This window comes from Thunnus thynnus, chromosome 18 (genome assembly GCF_963924715.1).
Source record: "Thunnus thynnus chromosome 18, fThuThy2.1, whole genome shotgun sequence".
Lineage (NCBI taxonomy): Eukaryota > Metazoa > Chordata > Actinopteri > Scombriformes > Scombridae > Thunnus > Thunnus thynnus.
The window spans coordinates 15,180,259-15,192,686 of NC_089534.1; positions in this window are offsets into that span (position 1 = coordinate 15,180,259).

Here is a 12,428-nt window from a genome sequence, read left to right on the forward strand (position 1 = left end):
GTTCTTACCTACGGATGGCAAAATATTTTATTTTCTCTATGTCCCAACAGCACTCGAGGTAGCCAGCGTGGGTTGTTCATGGATGTATTGTAAGAGCTGGATACCGGACTAAAAACGGGGCCCATTCAGTCCTATAGGAATTGCTCGCCTGGCGCATACACCAAAAAAGTTTCTAGCTTCCGGGTTTGCTTCCGCGTTGTGCGGCCCACTGAATATGCGCAGTAGTGTTTCCCCCGCTGGCCCCGTCCGCGAGCTCCCGCTCGGCCCATAGATTTTATATTGTGATGACGTTACGTATTTTTAAATCGCTTTTCTCGGCTCGAGGAAAGTTTTACAAACATAAAACCTCCATGGATCAAAAGTTCATAATAGAAAGAGTCATAATTGACGTTGTTTGCAGTTCGAGGCGTCCTGTCAACAGTTTTACAGACGTCTCTTTTACAATGGTGGTCTATGGGGAAAATCCTTTTTGGGCCGCAGGGGGATTTTTCGCTGCAAGGCTGCGCGTTGGTGCCCTATCCAGCTCTTGTTATACATCCGTGGGGTTGTTTCATAAAACAGGAAGTTATAACAGGAACTAAGGCCGATCACCTGGGGTTAGTAGGGTTCATTGATTTGTTATTTGGGGATCTTGTCATACTGAGCCCTTCACTGCTGCTTGGAAAACACATTGTTGGCTGTGTTTCTCCCTTTATGCACATAGTTTCATGATTTTAAACAACTTTTAACAGATGTAGTCATTTATATGAGTTAATTGAATGATATTTACTCTAAATGTTATTTTTATATCTACACTTTTTAATAGTTCTTCGTATTATTATTTTCTTAGTGTATATAATCAACCAGAATTAATTATTTATTTGTTTCAAAATAAAATGAATTGTTTTTAAGGATTTTAATGACTTTCCAATGAATTATTTACTTCTCAATTAAGATGAATTATTTTAAAGGGATAATTCTAATATAAGAGGGTGTCATTTTAGAGCCAGGGCTACATGAGCATTTCATAATATGAATGTTACATGTACATGCCATCAAAATGAAGATCTTACATCAGCATTAGATACACACCACACTTAACTACTGTGTTTCCATTGTCTCCATGTGTGTATCATACTGTAGAGATTTGGTCACATTTTAAAGCTCCTCATTTGACAGCAAGCTGAATTTAAAGGTACTACTTCTCAAAAACACTGGTGGTCTTCTTGTGAAAGGAACGATAGTGCTTCAGGTAAGTCCAACACTACAGTGACACACAAAAATGAACTCAGTGACTTAAATTATGTGTTTGCGCAGAGGGGACTTCACCTGCTGCATCTTGGTAGTAATTCCAAAGATACATGAAATTCACCATCTCTGCCATCAGAGTAAAGTAGCGGTTTTATCAGTCTCCAAAACATGGTTGGATGAGTCTGGAAGAGATGGAAAGAGAAAAGGAGGATTATGTGTGTATATCAGATCAGATTTAGCTTTTAATGTTAGATACGGTTTGAACAATGACCCAATTGAGGCTGTATGGCTGGATGTTTTACTTCCAAAGTCCAAACCCATCTCATCTTAACCCATCTGAACCTTAGCCTGCTATCGTCCACCGGATCAGCATAATTTTTACGAGCTGCTGGTGGAAACATGCAATAAATGTGTTGACTTTACAAAATCAGAGGTCATCATTGCCAGTGATTTGAATACAGCCACTTGCAAAAAGGACACTAATATTTATAAAAGTTTTAGAAATTTCTGTCAGCTGTTTGGCCTACATTAGTTAATTTCTGATCCTACTAGGTTTATATCTACTACCCAAACAATTATTGATCTTATTCTTGTGTCCAATCCATTGAACATCTGTAAAACTGGTGTAATTGAATGCTCTCTAAGAGATCATTTTCTTATCTATACTACTTGAAAAATTCAGAGAAATTTTTTTAAATGTCATAATACAATATCAATGAGATCCCTTAAAATTTATAGTCCATCCTCCTTTGTGAGAGCCTGAGAACAGTTAACTGGTCTGAAGTTATGAATTGTGACGATGTTAAAAAAGCCTGGGATTTATTTTAATCAAAAGTTGTGACTAATATAGCACCATTTAAGACCATCAGAATAAAGCTGAGAACTGAGCCTTGGATGACAGATGATATTTTAAAGGTCATTAGATTAAGAAATGAAGTAAATAGGCCTAAGCAATTAAGTGCAAAGGTTGATCATTAATGCTAAAAAATCCTTCTTCAAAGAAAAAATAATTGAACATAAAAAGGATCCTTACAAGCTTTGGAAGGCTCTTAAGGATTTGGGTTATAGTAAAAATATAAAAACCAGGTCTGCGAGGCTCAGCTTGGAGGTGAACGGTGAAGTCACCTCAGACAATACTGAAGTGGCTGACTATTTAAATACCTATTTTACTACAGTAACTAAAACTCTTGTAGCTAAGCTCCTTGATCAATCAGATGTATTCAATGAGGAGCAGGTACAGAGGCACTACTTGCGATATGGCATTCAGACACCATCCTTTTCTTTTAGTAAAGTGAGTGACGGTAAGGTCCTGAAGAGACTTTAGGAACTCAATACTAGTAGAGCTGCAGGTCTGGATAATATTCAAGCCAGGTTTCTTAGAGACACTGCAGATATTATTGCTTCATCTGTTACACATATAATAAATATGTCAATAAAACAGGTTAAGGTTCCAACAGAGCTCAAGAGTGCTCAAGTTCTCCCCCTCTATAAGAAGGGTAGTAAGATAGATGGGGGGAACTATAGACTAGTTTCTATTTTATGTGTGATGTCAAAAATAATGGAAAAAATAATTCATGAACAGATTGAGGAGTACATCCAAAACAATATTTTATTTCGGTTTCAGTCAGGATTCAGAAAATATCACTCTACCGAATCCTGCCTGTTGTTTCTGACAGACAAAATCAGAAAGGAAATTCTGCGGAATGGTTATGAGAGACCTGCAAAAGGCACTGTAGATCATTGTATTTTAATTTACAAATTAAAAGCTGTGGGTTTTAATTATATGGCCATTAGGTGGGTTAAATCCTATCTTACTGATAGATATCAAAGGGTTGATGTCAATGGGATGTTATCAAGTCCAAAACAATTATTTGTGGTGTCCCATAGGGGAGTGTTTTAGGGCCGTTATTTTTTATTACATATTAGTGACCTTAATTTGGCCTGTTCTTGTGATATATATGCTGATGATATGCTTTTATATGCTGATGATGCTGCGTTACTAGTATCCCACAAAGAAAAAGTAATGGTGGAAGATACCTTCAGATGGTTGTGAGGTGGCTCTCAGATAATAAACTTTCCCTTCATGGAGGAAAGATAGAGGCCATCCTCTTTGGGTCACAAATTAAATTGAGAAATGAATCTAATTTAATAGTAGAGATTGGTCAGACATCAGTCTCTTCAAAACCTTCAGTAAATTACTTTAGATGTGTTCTGGATAATATTTTATCAGGGGAAGACATGGCTTTAAAAGCCCTGAACAAAATTACCAATAAAACAAAATTCCTGGCTAGAAAAGCCAAATTGTTGGATATACCAACTTTAAAAACTCTAGCTGGAGCATTGGTGTTATGCCATTTTGATTATGCTGCCACCTATCGTTACAGTAGCTCCTCACAGTCTCTTAAAAACAAATTACAGACTGCACAAAGTAAGTTAACTTTTTAAAGCTGTTCCCCTGCATGCATCTTGATGCATTTCTTTTTTTTAAAAAAATGAATCTTCTCCATGTGGATAAAAGGGTGGTGCTAATTAAAATGAGTATTTCCCTCAAGATTGTGTACAAATCTGCACCTCCCTACCTATCCAACCATTTTAATCTAGTAAAAAACAACCACTCACCACTCATACAACACTAGAGGCAGTCTAACATATATTATTCCTGTGAGATTTAAAAAATGTTTTGAGAAAAATACACTATACAGCTTCATGTCAATGGAACAAGCTGCCTATCATGCTCAAGCTAAACCCAGGTAAGAGGAGTTTTAAATCAGATCTGTTACATAATTTGTAGATGTACAAATACTTGATGTTTTACTGTCTGTTTGGGTTTTTTAAGTCTAATGTCATTCTTGCTTGACACTTTCTTATTCAATTTGTCATCTTGTATTGCAATAGAGGACCACAATGGAAATAAGCCTTAGGGGTTTTTTTGTGTATTTTAAACCTTGACCATTTTAAAAATCTTATATGCAGTCTGTCTTTACAATCAGCCTGTCATGTATGTTTTAAATTTTGTCAAATAAATCTATCTATCTGTCATGAAACTCTCTCTCTCTCTGACTTTCTCTCTCTCACACATGCACGTTAAAGTACCCCCATAAGCTACATACATCAGATTCACGGCAGTGAAAATCGCAAGTGATTTGCCCCTTGACCGCAGCAGCAATTGCTATCAAAGGCTAAATGTTTTAACATGACTGAACACACCACCATGTGGCCAGCTAATGGGCCTGCTCTTTACCTTCACTCTGTCTCTCCTCTCTCTCTCTCTTTATTTTTTTTTAATAAAGACCTTAAAGGAGAAAACTTAATTAATCTGCCCTGTATTTCAAAACCAATTAAAAAAAAAAAAAAAAAAATGGGGATTTTTAGCTGCTCCAATTAAATGACATCTCAATATAGTTAAAAAGTTAATAATAGAATCTTAGTTTCATGGTTTCTGGACCAAAACTGGGGAATTAGACACTCTTCTGTTTTGACTGATTAAGTGTACAATTTCTAGACCTAACAATTAGGTCAACAGAGAGAACAACAGTTTGTAGTATCTGCCATAACTTCCTAACAATTTTCTGTATACATAAAATGCATCCTTTTTTTTAAATTTGTGTGGAATGAAATAAAGTGTGATCTGTTTGGCACTCTACTGTTTGTTGCCGATATTCAGCCTCAGTCAGTTTTTGCTTCATTTGATTCAGATTGTTTTTCACTTGGTTTGGTTTGTCAGTGTGTAACTATCTTCATCATCAGTATTGGGATCAGCTATCAAACTGACCGTTTATCCATATCTCATAACTTCATGATAATGTCTCATCGTATACTGACTATACTGACTTTTCCCACTTACCTTTCCTGGGCTGGTGTATTTATTAAGCCTGGGGAGAGTGGTGCGGGGGTGGATTCTTGTGAGACTGTTCCTATACTTAAATATTATGTCCATAACCATAAAACATTCAATCCACATAAAGCCAAGTGTTCTGGATCTGGCCACAGTAGCCTCCCCAGGGTGGTGCAGTAAAAGCGCCCTAAGCCGCCATTAAGTGGAGGGAGCTGGAAGAAATACTGGACAGAGGCTGGGACTGAATGAGAGCGAGAGCACAGCTGATGGTAAACTAATTTTGCTTCTCTGATCCCCCCCCCCCCCCCCCCGAAAAACACACGCATGCAGTATGTGTTGTGTTCACACACACGGCTTACATATTTACGTGGGGCACATATATACTGTATCATGCTTTCACACAAGTGAGGAGTCTCTCAGGACTCTCAAAACAGGAGAGAATCACACAGTCTCTCTCTCGCTCTTTCCATCTCTTCCCTAAACTGCTCTCACACACACTTGACCACCATCTCGGCGAGTAAGACATATGCTCCATCATTTGCCTTGAGGGACAAAAGACTGGGAAGGAATTCAGTGAGACACTGTAGCACTTCTCTCCAGGCTTTTGGATTAACAGTGTTCGGGCACACAGCTTTTCTGTCTGTGAAACAGATGAAAGTCTAAATCCGGACTTGATATTCACAGTACACTACAATATCAAATGAAGCATCACTTATGTTCTTTAGAGGATAAAAAGCTCCAATTACGTCCAAAAGGAGTTGAATAATGAATAATTTTGTGAGTGTATGTCTGTACAAAAGGTCCAGCTCTGTCTCTGCTGTCTGCCCTGTCTCAGCCCCGCCCAGCCCCAGGTACAGAATGGATAAACCTTCTGCACTCAGTTAGCTCTGATTGAGAATCACTGGCTCTATAAACTGCAGTCCACACAGACAATCAGGTTGCTCAAATGATGCCAAGCCACATTGCTTTGTCTCTCTTTCCTCAATTCCTGATTAGTGTGCGTGAAGAAATGAAAAGTGAGTAGAGTTACCACCTCAGTTTTGTATAAATTCTAATACCCTTTGAACCTTTTTGCTTTTAAATTAAGATTGTTGCTGGTAAAGTTAAGGGCCATGATCCTTATTCCATGTAGGCCACACAGTGTGGCTGTAGCCTCATGTTTAGTTTGATGCTTTGGCATTCTGTCCATTAGTATTCTGTTGCTTGTGTGGTTTGTGTGCTAGCTGTTTGTCTGGACTGCAAGGGACCTTTGCTATTGACTAATATATATTTATCCCCACTTATACATGACTGGTAGTCAGTCAGTGAAATTATTAGTTCAATTAATTCCCTTTTTACATTATATTGTCTGTTTAACATCTTATCATTTATTTCCTATTGGCTGTTTATTTGACATTACCCGTGTAGCTTATATGCCTTGTCTAATGTCTGCTTTCCTTTCATTCCTTTCTGCAGCTCACTGTCACCGCTGCTGTTTAACAGCCAATAATACTGTGTTCAATAAACCTGCACCCTGCTACACCCGCAACCTCAGCCTCAGTGTCTCTTTCTGCACCTCCACCGGTCATCTGACCGTGACCGCCAGCCTGTATCACATCCTCCTCACCCTATCCAGTTACACATTCACCAGAGGTCCCCCGACCTCATTCAGTGTCAAGCTTTTAAATGTTTAAGTCTTCATTTGGAATTGAATTCTTCACATCAATTGCCACATGAAGGTAAGAAGCACCTGAGAGTGTAGCCTTGCTGATCTGATGCCCCAGAGCTATTTGATAAGCCTTTCCCCCGTCTGAGGAACGGAGGGATAAGAGAAAACTGATTTCAGTAAGAGCAGAGAAACCCTCATTAATATTTTGCCTTAACTGTCTTTTAGCATGTTATGTGTGTCTCTTTTTGTCACTGGCCGCTAATAAAGAGTCAGCGAAAGAAAAAAAAAAAAGGTTGCAAGTGTAACTGGAGCGGCAGCTTCTCGGCAGGACATTACAGGAATTTACGATGTGTTAAATGTTTCCTTTGTTCCTCCCTGTGGCAGCTCGCTCCAGCAATTAGGGAAGGCATCAGCGTGCAATGAGCTCATTACCCTCTCTCCCTCTCCCTCTCTCTATGTCTTCATATAACTTTTTTTTTTTTGCAAAGAATTGATTGATCTAATGATTAATTGATTCTTTCAGCAGTAAATCAGTCCACATCTCACAACTCAGCACCATTATAATGTGGTGATACAAAAAAAACCTTGAACGCTCAGTAACAGAGATTTGTTGTCCTGTTAACAGAAACATGAAAGTAGTATGTGTTTGCCTCCAGCACCACCGTGTTAATTCCCAGAAGAGATTAATTTAATATAGCTTCTGTTTTTCTTTCAATATTGTGGTAAAATCTGAAACCCAACTGTGGCACTTTGCCAAAGTTTAAAATGCCAGCAGACTTTTTTTTTTTCTGTGCACTCACCCCTGAAATAAACCCCATGCGCCATTCCATTTGGCAAACCAATTTGGGATGGAGGGTGGGGGCAGGAAAGGGAGAGGTATAGGTTAGCTGTAGTAATAATCATAAATCACCTTTGAAATGCTGCCATGTCACATGCCAGACTGCGCCACTAATGACCAGGCCCATCTTTCACCGGGTATTTTTATCTGTGTGCCCTGACACTCGACTTCTGGAAGCGTCCTCTCGTTTTACGTCGTCAGCACCTCGGCCCAGCCTGAGCACAAGTTCCTCACATATCTATAAATACCAGCCAGCTAAATGGCATTTTCTCTCACCCACCCCCTGCTTGGCAAGAACTGGGAACTCTGTGACTTGGCAAAGGGACCCGAAGTCCTACGCCACTAAACATCTTGGGGCTTAGCCCCCCCACCCCCCACCCCCCCGCAACCCCAGCGTCACCCTCCGGAGAACAGCTGGCCAAAAAAATAGATCCATCTGCCACTGCCTTCAAATTCCAAAGTGGTTTCAGTTTAATTAAATAAGTTGAAATTGGTTTCTACAAGATTGAGTAAAAAGTAGCAATTAGCACATTGGTTTCTCAGTTAAGACCACCTGTAAGGTTTGTTTATTATGTAACAGGTGTAGTTAAAGCATCACATACATCAGTGCTTGTTGACTCATACACACAAAAACACCTGTACATGCTTCCTTTGTGCAGAATGTTCTGCCAAGTTTTTTAAGCTTGCTGACATGTGGCACTAGAGACTGCAGGTCAGCAACAGCTTCCTGCTATTTCGGGCTCTGTCACAGCTTGAGGTTTTAATTTATTCTGCCAGAATGTGTCAATCACGGAGCAGCAGGGTTCAGGCCTGACATTGGTACGGGAGAGAGGGGAGAGGGAGGCACAGCGGGTTAGGCCAGATTCTTATTGAAAGAGTCAAACAGAACTAAAAACAAAGCAATATTATTACAGCAAGAACACTCTGCTATTCATAGAAATCTCCCAAACCACAAAATGTAATGTATTTTCAGTCCACATTAGCATTTTCACATCATTGTCTTATAGTTTGCTTCTACATACAAAAAAAACCCCAACTACAACAAAAACAACTACGGATCATGTCCTGCTGGTTGGCTGGGACATTGTGTATTGGACGTATTTACACATGTGCAGTCAGCACATGTGTTCTGTGCAGACCTTCCACAGTTTTTTTCTGGAGACTCTAGTGGACACTGGCAGATGATAAAATTTATGTCATGGGGACCCTCACAGCTATGTGTTACATTCCATTTACATTTATCGAGTGCCATGCTTAGCTTCAAATTCTGTCTGATGTGCCACAAGGTTGCAGGTGCCTGAAGTAAGAATAAGAATACAGAGCGTGAAAAAATAATTTGAGTTTAAGGGGTGAGTTTAAGGAGGAGTTCAAAATTGAGAGAAAAAGCAGAAAATTGTATGTTTTTAGATGTGTCTACATCAGAAGTTTAAGACCAATCTTTATTGGTCAAAAACCTTAGCTAAGTGTGAAAGATGTGTTCCTATAATATATCTGTGTTAGTGTGGCATGAATGTGTGTGCCAAAGTACATGTTGCTCCAAAATGGACTTCACATTAACTTTCTCTTCCCTCAGTAATTTGATAGAACAATTTTGAATGAGCATCTAGACCCATTTTACCTCTCCACGTTGATATTAACAGAGACAATCCAATCTAATCTTCAAGCAGTGGTCAATGAATACGGTGACTGTTATTCTCTCTATGTCAGAGTCAGGCTGCTACTATTTACCATGCCAGTGCATGTCTACAGGCCATGCCAAGGGTTTGAATCTGACCCTTCCAATGCAGTGCCAAAGCACACACACACACACACACACACACACACACACACACAAACACACGCACATCAGTCATCATGCGATGCAGTATTATCCTGCGTGATTCAATGAAACAAATGAAGCAACAAATGACAAAAAAATCTCAGCTGTAAAGTACTGTAAGTCCAGTGATGGAGCTGGGCCCAGTTCTTTGCTGTTTCTCTGGTCCAAAGGCAGGTGTGTAATGCAAAGTGCATCTGTCGATCTGTGTTTCTGCTGATGCACCGGTAGTCTGTCCTTTATGGTCTTCTACCCAGTGCATCATGGCATCAATCTATAAGTATTAATTATTGTTATGAAAGCTGATGTGGAAGCGTTCTATGATGTAATTTCTGTGGCAGGAAACTCTAAATTTACTGAAACTAATGCAAAAATCTGCTCAAAAATATTTTTCATATTTTTGATATTTCTATATTTTAGTAGATAATGTCACTTCTTTGTATATTTGACTTATTTACAAATGCGAAAAATCATTGCTCCATTAAGAGAACATAGAGGGGTATATTCATTTGAATGGTAAATTTCAATGTTACTGATTACCGTACAAAAATATCTTGTTTCCTTTAAAAGAAGTTGATCATCTTAAATGGATTTTCATCAGATTTTTCACCTGGAGTCACTTAGATTTTACGTCCCCCACCCACTCAAAAGCAAGACCTTACTTCCAATGGGGTGGGAAGCCAGATAGGGATGTCCTAATTTCTGTATTATCTTGTCCCATCTCGTGTTGTGTTGTCTTGCTGCCAGAGGACGATGATTCATGCACTACCAATTTTCAGCAAGCACAGCTCACAACAAAAATGTGTTAGTGCCCTCTACAGCAAGGAAGTAGAAAAATAACAATATACTGTGTGGTTAAACCACGGAGTCTGATTTTCACTTGGATTTAGTGGGAATTGTGTATTAACGGACTTTCACAATCGACCAGATTTCTTTAATATTCAAAGTAAACAGATACATTTCTTGACTTTAAACCATTAAACCTCATCATTAGTATCACACTAAGCTATGGCGGTTGCCTCCTCAGACGACCTCAGCTCCATCTACAGTAGACTTGGTCTAAATTCTGCATTACACACTTGGGGTGTGGCGTTTAAAGATGAGGACATTTAACAGGCAGAATGGATCAAATGAAAGAGTCTACTGAGTTGCATTATGGGAATTGTAGGATCAAGTATTCTTGAAACTTGATTCATACTAGAAACCTAAAGCCAGGCGCTTCCCCCTTTTTGACCATACTTTTTTAAATTTCACAAGTTCCCAATTTCGCGACTTTATGGAAGTATGCTTTTAAGGAATGGAGAAATGAATGAATGAAAGGAGTGAGGGTAAACATTGTGCTGAGGGAGGACAATTATTATGACAACCTTCTTTTCTCTCTGCTCCCAATTTTTCACTTTAGCTTTGCCAGTCAGTGACTTTCTCTTTCTCTCTGCCAGCTGATGCGCCAGCCAACGCCACAAAGAACAGAACTTTTTACAGCACATGTGTGTGTGTGTGTGATGCCAGGGAATCTTTGGCTCTTTTCATTCTACATAATGTCACCAAGAAGCCTTTTGAATCATGTAAACAAATACAGCAGTAACGTGCACGAGAGCGGCAGAGAACGCATGGGGAAAGAATGCAAGATGCATTTGCACAAACTGTGTGTGTTAATGTCGGCAGGATCTCTAAACCAACAATTAAGGATCAGTCAGAGAGCCTGATGACATCATCATCCCAAATAAATGACAGCATGGTAAAAGAGCGCTGGTCCAGGGCCAGCGGGACCCAACAGTCAAAGAATCCATAAGCCATAATAAACATTCAATTTTTCAAATAAACTAAACTCTGTTGCCAAATCTATCATCTTTTTGTGGAGCGGAGCTGTCTGACTTTACTCTCGCACGATTTATTTGGGCCATGATGATTTACGTTTGTTATTCTGTTTTGTACATCCAACATGTTTTCTGGCTTTTATTGGCATGATTGTTCCCCATTTTTCTGTCTATAATTGCACATAGATTAACCAGCGCAATGTATTCAGCACCATCATTTATCTTTGTCTGTCAGTCTTTAATTGTGATTTTGTGTATTTGCTAACATGTATCAGGTTTCATTATGAGTACTGTTTCTAAAAGGCTCACTTTTAGGGGCATGTGTTTAAGTGATATAAAGCATCATTTGAGCTCAGAAGAAAAAAAATCTTTTTGTGTCCAGGTTTTGAGATATTTGCCTCTGAAATTTCTGCTTCCACACCAATAAAATGGAGATAAATGGAATTTCATTTGGCACTTGCAACATTGAAAAATTACAATTAATAAATTTAGCCGCAAGCTGGGCCACAGGATCAAGATCATGTCCTCAGTATCTTGGAATATGGGTGTTTTAGTGACCAATTACATTTTTTTCTGATTCTGATATCATCAAATTTGATTACAGTGTGTACTCCAGCCAAAAGCATGAGCATTTTCAATTATGTCTTCCCAGACCTTGAACTAATTATTGATAATACACTGTTCTCTATAACGAGCTCCCTCAGACTGAAAGCTTTTACTTCCCGTCATCAGATACATTTCTAATCGAAAAAGCACTAATGTGGTGTGATGTAAACATCTCATTTTGTTGTGTTATTTCTTTTTGGGTTATTTGCCAGTTAAGTCTTTTTAAACCGTAAACTGTTTTAAACTAAACATAATATTACTTCTTTTATATTTATTTTATTCTAAATTCCTGTTATTTTTTGTCTTTAGTAAAGGTTTAGTATAGATCTTATTTTATGTATATTTGGTATATTATACCACATCAGCAACAATAAACAGGCTAAACAAAAAAAAATGAATTAGAGTAAAGAAAATGAATGTACAGTAGGATAATATTCCTAACATAGTGGATCAGGTGTTGAAACAGCATTTAAACAATTGTTTAGCAACACAAAATTGACATTATACACTGTATATTTAAACATTTAAATACATAGACAACATGAAAAATAGATTTACTAGACTTCTTTTGTGTTTTCTGGGGTGAAGGGGCGGTGGGAGACTCTTGACCCCAGCAGTGTTGGCCCCGGCCCTGGCAG